This window comes from Python bivittatus, unplaced genomic scaffold (assembly GCF_059951505.1).
Source record: "Python bivittatus isolate LINGU-HERP-01145 unplaced genomic scaffold, Pbiv_v1 ctg000350_np1212, whole genome shotgun sequence".
NCBI lineage: Eukaryota > Metazoa > Chordata > Lepidosauria > Squamata > Pythonidae > Python > Python bivittatus.
The window spans coordinates 20923284-20932869 of NW_028277074.1; the positions used below are offsets into that span (position 1 = coordinate 20923284).

Genomic DNA, 9586 nt, shown 5'->3' on the forward strand with positions numbered 1-9586 from the left:
AGGCTGGAAAAGAGTTTGAAGGAGCGTACTGGAGTTTGTCATTACTTTCCCACTGACAGCAGTTCCTTGATTTGTGTTGAAGGCCATTCCTGAAGTACACTCAATTTTCAGGAGCAACTTATCAGTAGCATGGAGGGAAGTATAATTGTTAGAAAGAGCAAATTCAAAATTCCCATGTGCTTGCAGAATTTACTGTGTGGCCCTCTGGATCAGGGCCATAGTCTTGAAGCACAGTTCTCATTTTAGAATCAAGTTACATGGAAAACTTTCCTCTGATGCAAGCAGAATTTAGAAGTAATTATTTCCAGTAAAAAATTATCCACTTAAAAAATAACACTAGCAAAGAAATTGTGTAGCATTGTAACTTTGAAAAAAGAAAAGGCTCTTAGGGTACAATGCCAAACACAGAAAAATTAAAATTTTTAAATCTCATTAAAAATTAATGAGAATTTTTGCTTTCATTCAAATAACAGTATGGATTTCAAAACTTTGGCAAAGTCACACAGCATTTATTCTAAGTCAATTTTTAAAAAATTCTTCACTCAATGTGAAAAATACAGAGATACTTTATTTTTGATTTTATGTATGGATAAATGACAATTAAATTCCTGAATATATTTGTGTACTGAAATAAAAAATATTCTGTGACTTTCAATGTTATATTACTGTGTTTCGTGTTCCAATTTTTCAGACTATACACAAATCATAATATGAAAATAAAACGTTGTGTTGGCTTACAACAAAACAATCACAGCATTCTGTTTAGATATATACTACTTCACACATACCTTACCTACTTTTTAACTTACATTTATATTCAGCCAAGTAATGTTAGGCTGCCAGCTCTATTTACAATAGACTTACTATGCTACCAATAAGCATATTAACATTTCATTGCTCTCCTATTTTGTATTTTACGGAATGCCAAAAGAAATGTCCAATGAATTCTAGTGTACATCACTAACTGTTCTGTCTTTATTAGGAGTACATAATTAGGGTTGCAGGACACTGGACTCTGCAATATGGCCCTGCAGTGTTGGTACTGTTTAATTCCCTCACATAAAGGTATAGCACAAGGAAAAACATTACTGAATAAACAATAACCTATGAGCTGTGAGACTTTGTATGAGGAAGAACAGATTGCAGCTCAACCCCACCAAGACGGAGTGGCTATGGATTTTAAGTCCCCCAGATCCAGGAACTAGAGTGTTTCCATCTTTGGTTCTAGGTTGGGTGGCACTGCTCTGTTCAGGTTCTATGCACAGTTCTTCCTGGAGTCAAAGCTCCTACTTGAAGAGCAGGTGGAAGGGGGGCCTTTGCACAACTGCATCTTGTGTATCAGCTGTGCCCATTCTTGGACTAGGAGGACTTGCTCATGGTCACTCATGCCTTAGACAACTCCCCATTGGAGTATTGTGATGTACTCTATATGGGCTGCCCCTGAATACCATCTAGAAGCTTCAGTTGGTCCAGAATGTAGCAGTGTGGATAATTATGTGTGCACTTTTTATGCTCATGTGACATTGCTACTCCACAAGCTGCACTGGCTCCCAGTAGGCTTCCAGGTACAATTCAAGGTGTTAGTTATCACCTTTACAGCCCTACATAACACGGGACTGGGCTACTTGTGGGACTGCCTTCTCCTAAGAACATCTGCCTGCCCCACACACTGTCATAAGGAATGTATGCTCCATGTTTTCTCTTTTAAACATTGCCATCTTATGGGATCTAGAAAATATGCCTTTTTGGTGCTCCTGTGCTTGGAACAATCTCCCCACTCCCCACACCCATCCCAATATATGACAGGCCCCAACTCTGCTTTCCTTTAGAAAAGCCATTAAGATCTGACTTTCCCCTCAATCTTTGGGACCAGTTAAGTAGAGTCCCCTTTTGGTTGTTTAATTATCCTGTTTGTGGGCCATGTTACATTTTATATTTTATAGACTGGTCCTTTTTCAATGTTGTATGGTTTTGTAATTGTTTACTTTTGCTGTACACTGCTCAGAGTCATTGACTGAGGTGTGCTACCTTGCAAATGTATTCAATAAATAAACAAATAAATAACCTATTGATAAACCACAGTAAAATTGTACTATACACTGGAAATGTTCTACTGATTTTTTTATTTTATAAGAGTTAAAAACTAAATTTGCAAGTACAAAAAATCCTATTAAAAGCATTATTTAAATATTTGAAGTCAATGGTTCATATGCCACAATGATTGTGTCTAGTCCTGCAAACATTCCATAGTGTAATGTCTATAAGAAGAGAGTTTCACATATTTTCAAGATTGAAAATGTTTATATCAAGGATGCAATTCTTAACTTGCTTAGCCTAGGATCATCATATAGATCCAAAAGATTTGGAAAAATGGAGTCCTGGAATCCACATTTAAGGTTCATAATATGGAATGGGATTTTTGTGTGTATGATAATGTTTTAAATTTATATTGAATTTATATTGAAATCTGCAATACATTTCAGTAAAGTCTTTTTTAACTAAAAACTGTAGTTCTCTGAATCAACCAACTCAAATCGTTCATAATGTAGAATTCAATAACTACTACGTGTTACTATAACATGTAAATAACAAAAAGATAGTCAAATATTATATTTTTAAAATAGTGCTGACTCAAAATTCTCAAATAGGACTTATATTTCCTTGATTTTGAGTCTGTTGGCTAAAAACCAAGATGAGGGCAATTCTCATCTTACTTTCCTGTGCTGCTGCCAATTTTCTGACAGCATGAATTCTTCAGGCTAGCTGCTGACTAGTAGGCATTTTTTTCCCTAGATGGTAGGCAGTAACCAACAGCTACTGACAGGAACAACTCTCTGTATAACTTCAATTAAGGTTCTTTCCATTCAGTTTGCATTGAAAAAAATCACTGAAATACTCCACCATATCTTGGCAACAAAATAGAGATTTTGAAACACTTTTTTTTTTTTTTTGGTGTTGAACTTCATAAAATTTTAAGACTGGAAAACTTGCCTGAATAACTGGTCAGTTGATGTATTTTGAGCAATATTAACTATTAAATGTCCAATTTTGTTTTAAAATATTGGGGGAAAGCTACTGGAGAATGAGCTCTCATACTAAGTATAATTTCTTGCTTCATCTATATAGACTACAAGTACAGCGGTGCTTAAAAGTTTGTGAATCTTTTTAAATTTTCAAAATTTCTGCATAAATATGACTTAAAATGCCATCTGTTTTCCACACAAGTCCTAGATGAAGAGAACCCAATTAAACAAATATATACTTGAGGAAAATGATCCCAAGCTACATATTTCTGTGTGGCAAAAATATGTGATTCTCTAAGATTATCAGTTCATTTGAAGGGGAAATTAGAGTCAGGTGTTTCAATCAATGAGGTGATAATCCGGTGGGAGTGTGGGAGGTCCTGCCTTATTTAAAGAACAGAAATCTGCATGTTCACTATTAAAGTATGATCTTCACAACACAGGTATGTGGAAGTGTGTCATGGCTTGAAAAAAGGAGATTTCTGAAGACCTCTGAAAAACAGTTGTTGATGCTCACCAGGTTAAAAAACTATTTCCAAGGAGTTTGGACTCCACCAGTCCACTGTCAGGCTGAAGATGTACAAATGAAGGCAATCCAACACCATTGTTACTTTCTCTTGGAGTGGTCAACCAACCAAGATCACACCAAGAGCAAGGTGTATAATACTCCAGGAGGTCCCAAAGAACCCTAGGGTAATGTCTAAAGAACTAAAACCTCTCTTGCATTGGTGAATGTCAGTGTTCATGAGACCATCAGCAGGAGAACACTTAACAACAATGGTGTGCATGGCAGGGTTGCAAGGAGAACATTGCTGCCTGACTACACTTTGCAAAAGACCACGTGGATAAGCCAGAAGGCTATTGGAAGAATGTCCTGTGGATGGATGAGAGCAAAATAGAATTTTTGCCTTGAATGAAAAGTGTTATGTTTGGCAAAAACACTGCATTCCACCATACAAACCTTATCCCTTCTGTGAAACATGATGGTTGGTTGCAGTAACATGGTTTGAGCCTGCTTTGGTGCCTCTGGATCAGGATAACTTGCCATCATTGATGCAGCTATGGATTCTGAATTGTACCAGCAACTTCTACAGGAAAATGTCAGAGTATCTGTCCATCAACTGAAGCTCAAGAGAAAGTTGGTCATGAAGCAAGAGAATGACCCAAAACACACAAGTCATATAACCAAAGAATGGTTGAAGTAGAAAAAAGTAAATGTTTTGGAATGGCCAAGTCAAAGTCCTGACCTTAATCCTATAGAAATGTTGTTGAAGGACCTGAAGTGGGCAGTTCATGCAAGGAAGCCTACCAACATCTCTGATTTGAAGCTGTTCTGTAAGGAAGAGTCAGCTAAAATTCCTCCAAGCCGATGTGCAGGAATGATTAACAGTTATTAGAAATGTTTAATTGCAGTTATTTCTGCCCAAGGGGGCACACCAGCTACTGAGAACAAAGGTTCACATACTTTTGCCACACACCAATATGTAGCTTTGGATATTTTTCTTCAATAAATAAATGAACAAGTATAGATATATATTTACTTATCTCTTTAATTGGATTCTCTATCTAGTTTTAGGACTTATGTGGAGAACAGATCACGCTTTAGGCCATATTTATGCAGAAATATTGAAAATTCAAAAGGGTTCACTAACTTTTAAGCACCACTGTATATTATACTTTCAAAATCAGGTAACCTTAGTTATTCCTACAGAAAGAGAAACATTTTTAACAATCTCATTTTACAATGGAATTATACCACATTTCTGCTTTAGTGTTCATATCATCACAAATTAAGAGCTTTCAGAAATAAACAATCTCTTTTAATAAGATAATATTTTTGTAGAACTAAAAGAAAGGGAATTATTTAGAAAATAATCTGATGTGTGTTGTATAAATTATATATACTTGGAATACTTAAAACAATGTCATAATCAGTATGGTTGGAGATAATTTAGATGAATTTAGATAATTTAGTTAACAAATCACATTTTGAACCTGTAATTTAACAAATTAACAGGTTGCATTAATTAATCTTTTCAGCCCTTAACATAACACAAGTTTTCAATCAAAATATAAATAAAGAACTTTTTGACAAACTGAGTTTTGTTTTATAATATGTCACTCTATGTAGTGCAGTTAACCACCAGAAAAATTAAACAAAATCTCTTTTCAAAGTAGTTCAGCTGGGGAGATCTGAAATTCTTAGTGCTTAAATCTCCTAGAGTTGTGGCTGCAATTGAGGTGGCCTATAAGTTTGATTCAATAAATAAAGACAAAAACAAAAATCACAATCACAAAAAAATAACTAAATTCTCAGATAACAAAACAAATTACAAGTAGACTTAACAGTAACAGATCATTATATAATCTTTGCCATATCTAATCATATGTAGTACTACAAAATCTGTTTCACTTTGGGATGAAAGTTATTCAAAAGTGTAACTTTTCAAAAGCTTGTTGAACTTTTGCTCCATGAAAAGGGTTCCCCGCCCCCCCCCCAAAATAGCCCCAAAACATCTAGTTTGCTGGCTATTACTTATTTCAGTTTTAGGTTACACACATGGACACATATTCCACTGAAGTCAGTGGAGCTTACTTAATATATATAGAATTAGTTTATAACAGCTGTCTTGTTTCTTAGAATTACCCATTTTAATGCCTTAACACCAAGAAAAGATAGATTTTCTTTCTGGAGTTAGAAATGAAAGTATTGTTGCAGTATTCCAACTTAAGTCAATAACAGTATATTCTCGTACCAGGTAAAAACATTCTAATGGAATGTCTCTTTATTTGAACTCAAAGCATTCTTTGTTCTCTTTGCTTCAAACAAACCAGAGCTGTGTGCTTATAGGGTTAAAACTAAGGAATGTGACAGTTCTCCATGTGCAGTCTATAGACCTAACTTTTCCACTTTCCCTAGTGGGACTCTAAATTACATGAGAACAATGCAGCTCACAAACTACTATTCTGGCAATCAAAGTTTTGTTAATTTCATATAATGTTATTTATACCAGGATGTTTTTTATTATTATTTTAAAAGTAGCACCTAACTGTGTTCTAGGTTTCTACTGAAAACAATTAGAAATAGACTTTCGCTGGTTATACTACATACTGAAAGTTATCTAATGAACTGATGATTTATGCTTGACAATCTGCTGCTCTCATAAATTAATTTCCTGAATCAGAGAATGGCATTTTAACATCTATCAGTCTAAAGCTGAGTCTTATCCATTGCATTATTTCAAACCCTTTGACTAAAAGACTAAACTAAAAGCCTGGATAGTGATCAATCAAATTAAAACTGTACCAAATAATTAAATTATGCATTATGCATGTAGACATATGTCTGCACGTAAATGCTAAATAAATGTATATGTTAGGACTGAATAGATGAAATTTAAGTGGCAAAAGAATACAATTTAATATTTCAAATAAAATGCAGCATCCATTATAATAATAAATAAACAAAAAGTATGAAAATCAAGGGGGAAAGTCAAGCAGAACTGTGACAAGTGAAGGTAAATATCCATACTGGGTTACTAGAGAATAACTTAAGAATGAGTTTTTAAAAAGATAGACTTCATTGAACTAAGTCAATAAAGATGCATGGCTTAAAAAAAAGGGGGGTGGGGCATGAGGGGAAATAATGGGAAAGCCCAGGTAGTAATTTCAGAACTGCTGGATAGCAAATTAAATGTGTAAAAAGGACAGCTGTTTTTCACAGCTGTCTTGAGTATGACCTAAACAGGGACACTGCTTGTTTTCATAACTATGTACAGATGAATTTAGGAAAAAAATACATTTCACAGGTAACTTCTAGAAAGTGCTTGAACAAGTCACGTTGCCAAGAAAAACAGGGGGCAGGCAATCTGATTAAAAGAAGTCTATGCTACTGAAGAGTATAGCCTTTGTATTACAGAATACCAGACAAAGCTGACTACAGTCGAATAGTCTGACGCAATAACATAAAGAACTCCCTTGCTCAGTTTTCATAATCTATGGACTATCAGCTATTTCAGTGTTCTGTATCTCTGTTCTTGTCTTTTCTATTTCTTTCTTAATATTCACCTTTTCTTTCAGTCAACACCGTAGCAAATGGCTCTTCTCTACCACACGCACACATAAGTGGCTTGTTTTATTCCAGTTGCGAGGTTTTCATAGCAGCACTTTAAATTGCTCGAGAACTGTAGTTCACCGGCCTATATTCCCAGTGTTAAGAATTCAGTTTCACAGAAGAAGAGTATCTGCCACGGGCCACGGAGTTTCTACGGAGCACTTCTCTTGAATAAAGATACCCTCTCCGGCTCATTCCTGAAAAGTCCAGAGAGGCGTCCATCCTGACGGGGTCTCCTACCCCCCAGCTGAAGCCTCCCATATCTCGGTGGCTGCCCAGGCACCCAAACGCAGGCGAGCTTCAACGTCGTGTGATCCAAGGCGTCGGGTACTCCCGAAAAGGCGGGAGAGCCACTTCGCAGGACCGTCGTCACCCAGTTACCCGCCGAGCTCAGTTCGCTGCCCCCCACCTTGTGACCCTTCGCTTAGCTTCTCAGAGGCTGGGAGACCTCGAGCCACGAGAAGACCCACACCCACCTGCTGGCCGACCTACCGTTGTTACCTCCCCCTCCCCAGACATCTGCCTCTGGGAACTTACCTCCTCCAAGCGGAGGGAGCGCGCTGCCCCGGCCCAGGTATGGTGTCGGCACCGGAATGAAGGGAGGCTGCCGGTGGGTTCGTGGCCGCCTCTCGCCGGGTACAACGATTCCCTTACATTAAGATTTAGCTGCGGGCGGCGGGGGCTCCGGTCCCCGAGAGGCGCTTCCCGCCTCTAAGCATGGCTGGCGAGCGCAACTCCGCGCCCCCCCTCAACGCCGAAGTCCAGCTCTCCAGCAGGGGCGGCCGGTCAGGCATCCAGAGGCGAAGAAGATGAGGGCACGCCACACGCTTGAGACAGCGGAGGCGCCTGTGTTTACTCAGCGTAGGCTGCGTGTGGGTGCGAGCCGGCTCCATTCAAATCCACGAGAGTTTGGCCATTGGCTTCAGTGGGAGGCGCCTGGTGCACCCAGAAGCTGACGGGCTCTCAGTCCCCACCATTCCTGTGGCTGGAGAGTGGAAGGGGCTCGAGCGCAGCGTCGTGACTGACTCACACGTGGGAGCGGGTGCCACTGGCAGGCAAGAGATCTTTTAAGGTGTGTGTTCTAATTAATTAGTTCCGGGAATATGAAAACGAACACCATCCTTTAAAAAAAAAACAACAACCTCTCATCGGCGCGGATTACCTTTAAAATCCTTTTTGTCGGAAGAGAAAGTAAGAAGCAAAAGGGAGGTCCTCAGCTCTTCGACTGTTAATGAAGTCTGGAGTGAAGAAAGGAGAAGTCTCAAGAAGTTCAGAAGACTCCCAGATCTAGACACCGAGCTTCTCTTCCTGCAGACCTCAGAGCAGGAACGGTCGAAAAGCAAGGACTACGAGACTGCGGAGGCGGACGCTGGACAGCACATCAGCTTCTGCTGCTAATTCGCACCGACGAAAAACTAAACCCTAGTGGACGCCCAGCCTTCGGACTGACGGCTTAGGATCACGCTGACAGAACACGAGCACCGGTCAAACCCGGATAAATGTTCGGGAACGGGCTGCGGCATAGAAAGAGATTCCGTTGGCTCCCTCGTTTCAGATCTAACAAAATATGCCGTCAGTATGCAGAGGAAGCTCGATTTGTAAACTGCGAATTTCGGCAGCGTGAAAGCCTGGAATCGGACAGACTTTTAACAGCCACCCTTCCAAAAACTATAGTACTGTATTTAGAAAGGAGGGGGAGAGGGAGGGCTTACCGTGCTCCCTCTTGTCCCACGTTGGTTCCCATTGAATTTGCTTGGCAGAAAACTTTTGTTCAACAAGTCTTATTCGTTTGTTGCTGCCTCAGCTCCTGGGCTGAAAACTACTTTTCCCCCCCTTTCAGCTCTGAGATCCCAGATTTCCTTCTGAGATACAGCTGAGGGCCAGCATGCCAAGGAGAAACTTGACTACTTTAATTAAAAAATAATAATAATAACGACTGAAAGCGTCTTAGCATTTTTTTCTGCAAAAAAAAAAAAAAAGCACCACATTTATATAATGTATTAATTGGTTGCTATTAATGCACTTTTCTTGAGCATAGCGCACAGAAGTCTGATTGTGAGTAAGGAGTGTTTTCAATGAAAGTAGAGTTATTTTAGCTGCAGACGTGTTTACATTTCTGTGGTTTAGTCTATAACTTTCTCTTTTTCTTGCTTCAGAATTCTGCTCCATGAAGCAAAGCCCTTAGCTCCCAGACATTCCAAAAGTCTGCCAAAATAACAGAAAAAAAGGAGTTTTTTTTAAAAAAAACCTACACACACACACAAAGACCCCCAAGTCTGGGTCAGGGGGATAACTATATGCCCCTTTCCTCTTTCTTCTGTTAAAAAAGCTTCAGGGCTTCATTTCCTGTTTCTAAGGGGTGGGATGAGGGAATACAACAGGTCTATTAATAGTGATTTCTAAACCACTAACCTCTCTAAACCAGGTCTAATGCTAATGATAGCAGCTG

General features: G+C 38.9%; 1 protein-coding gene across 2 annotated transcripts in view; it reads right to left on the minus strand.

Annotated features, from left to right (window-relative positions):
• ERG (ETS transcription factor ERG) overlaps positions 1–8994 on the minus strand; it is a 150302-nt gene extending 141308 nt beyond the window's left edge. For both annotated transcript variants that reach the window (XM_088144689.1, XM_025177674.2), the window contains exon 1: positions 7675–8994. The gene's annotated coding sequence lies outside the window, so the exon portion shown is untranslated. The remainder of the gene's footprint in view (positions 1–7674) is intronic.
• Positions 8995–9586: the final 592 nt, after the last annotated feature.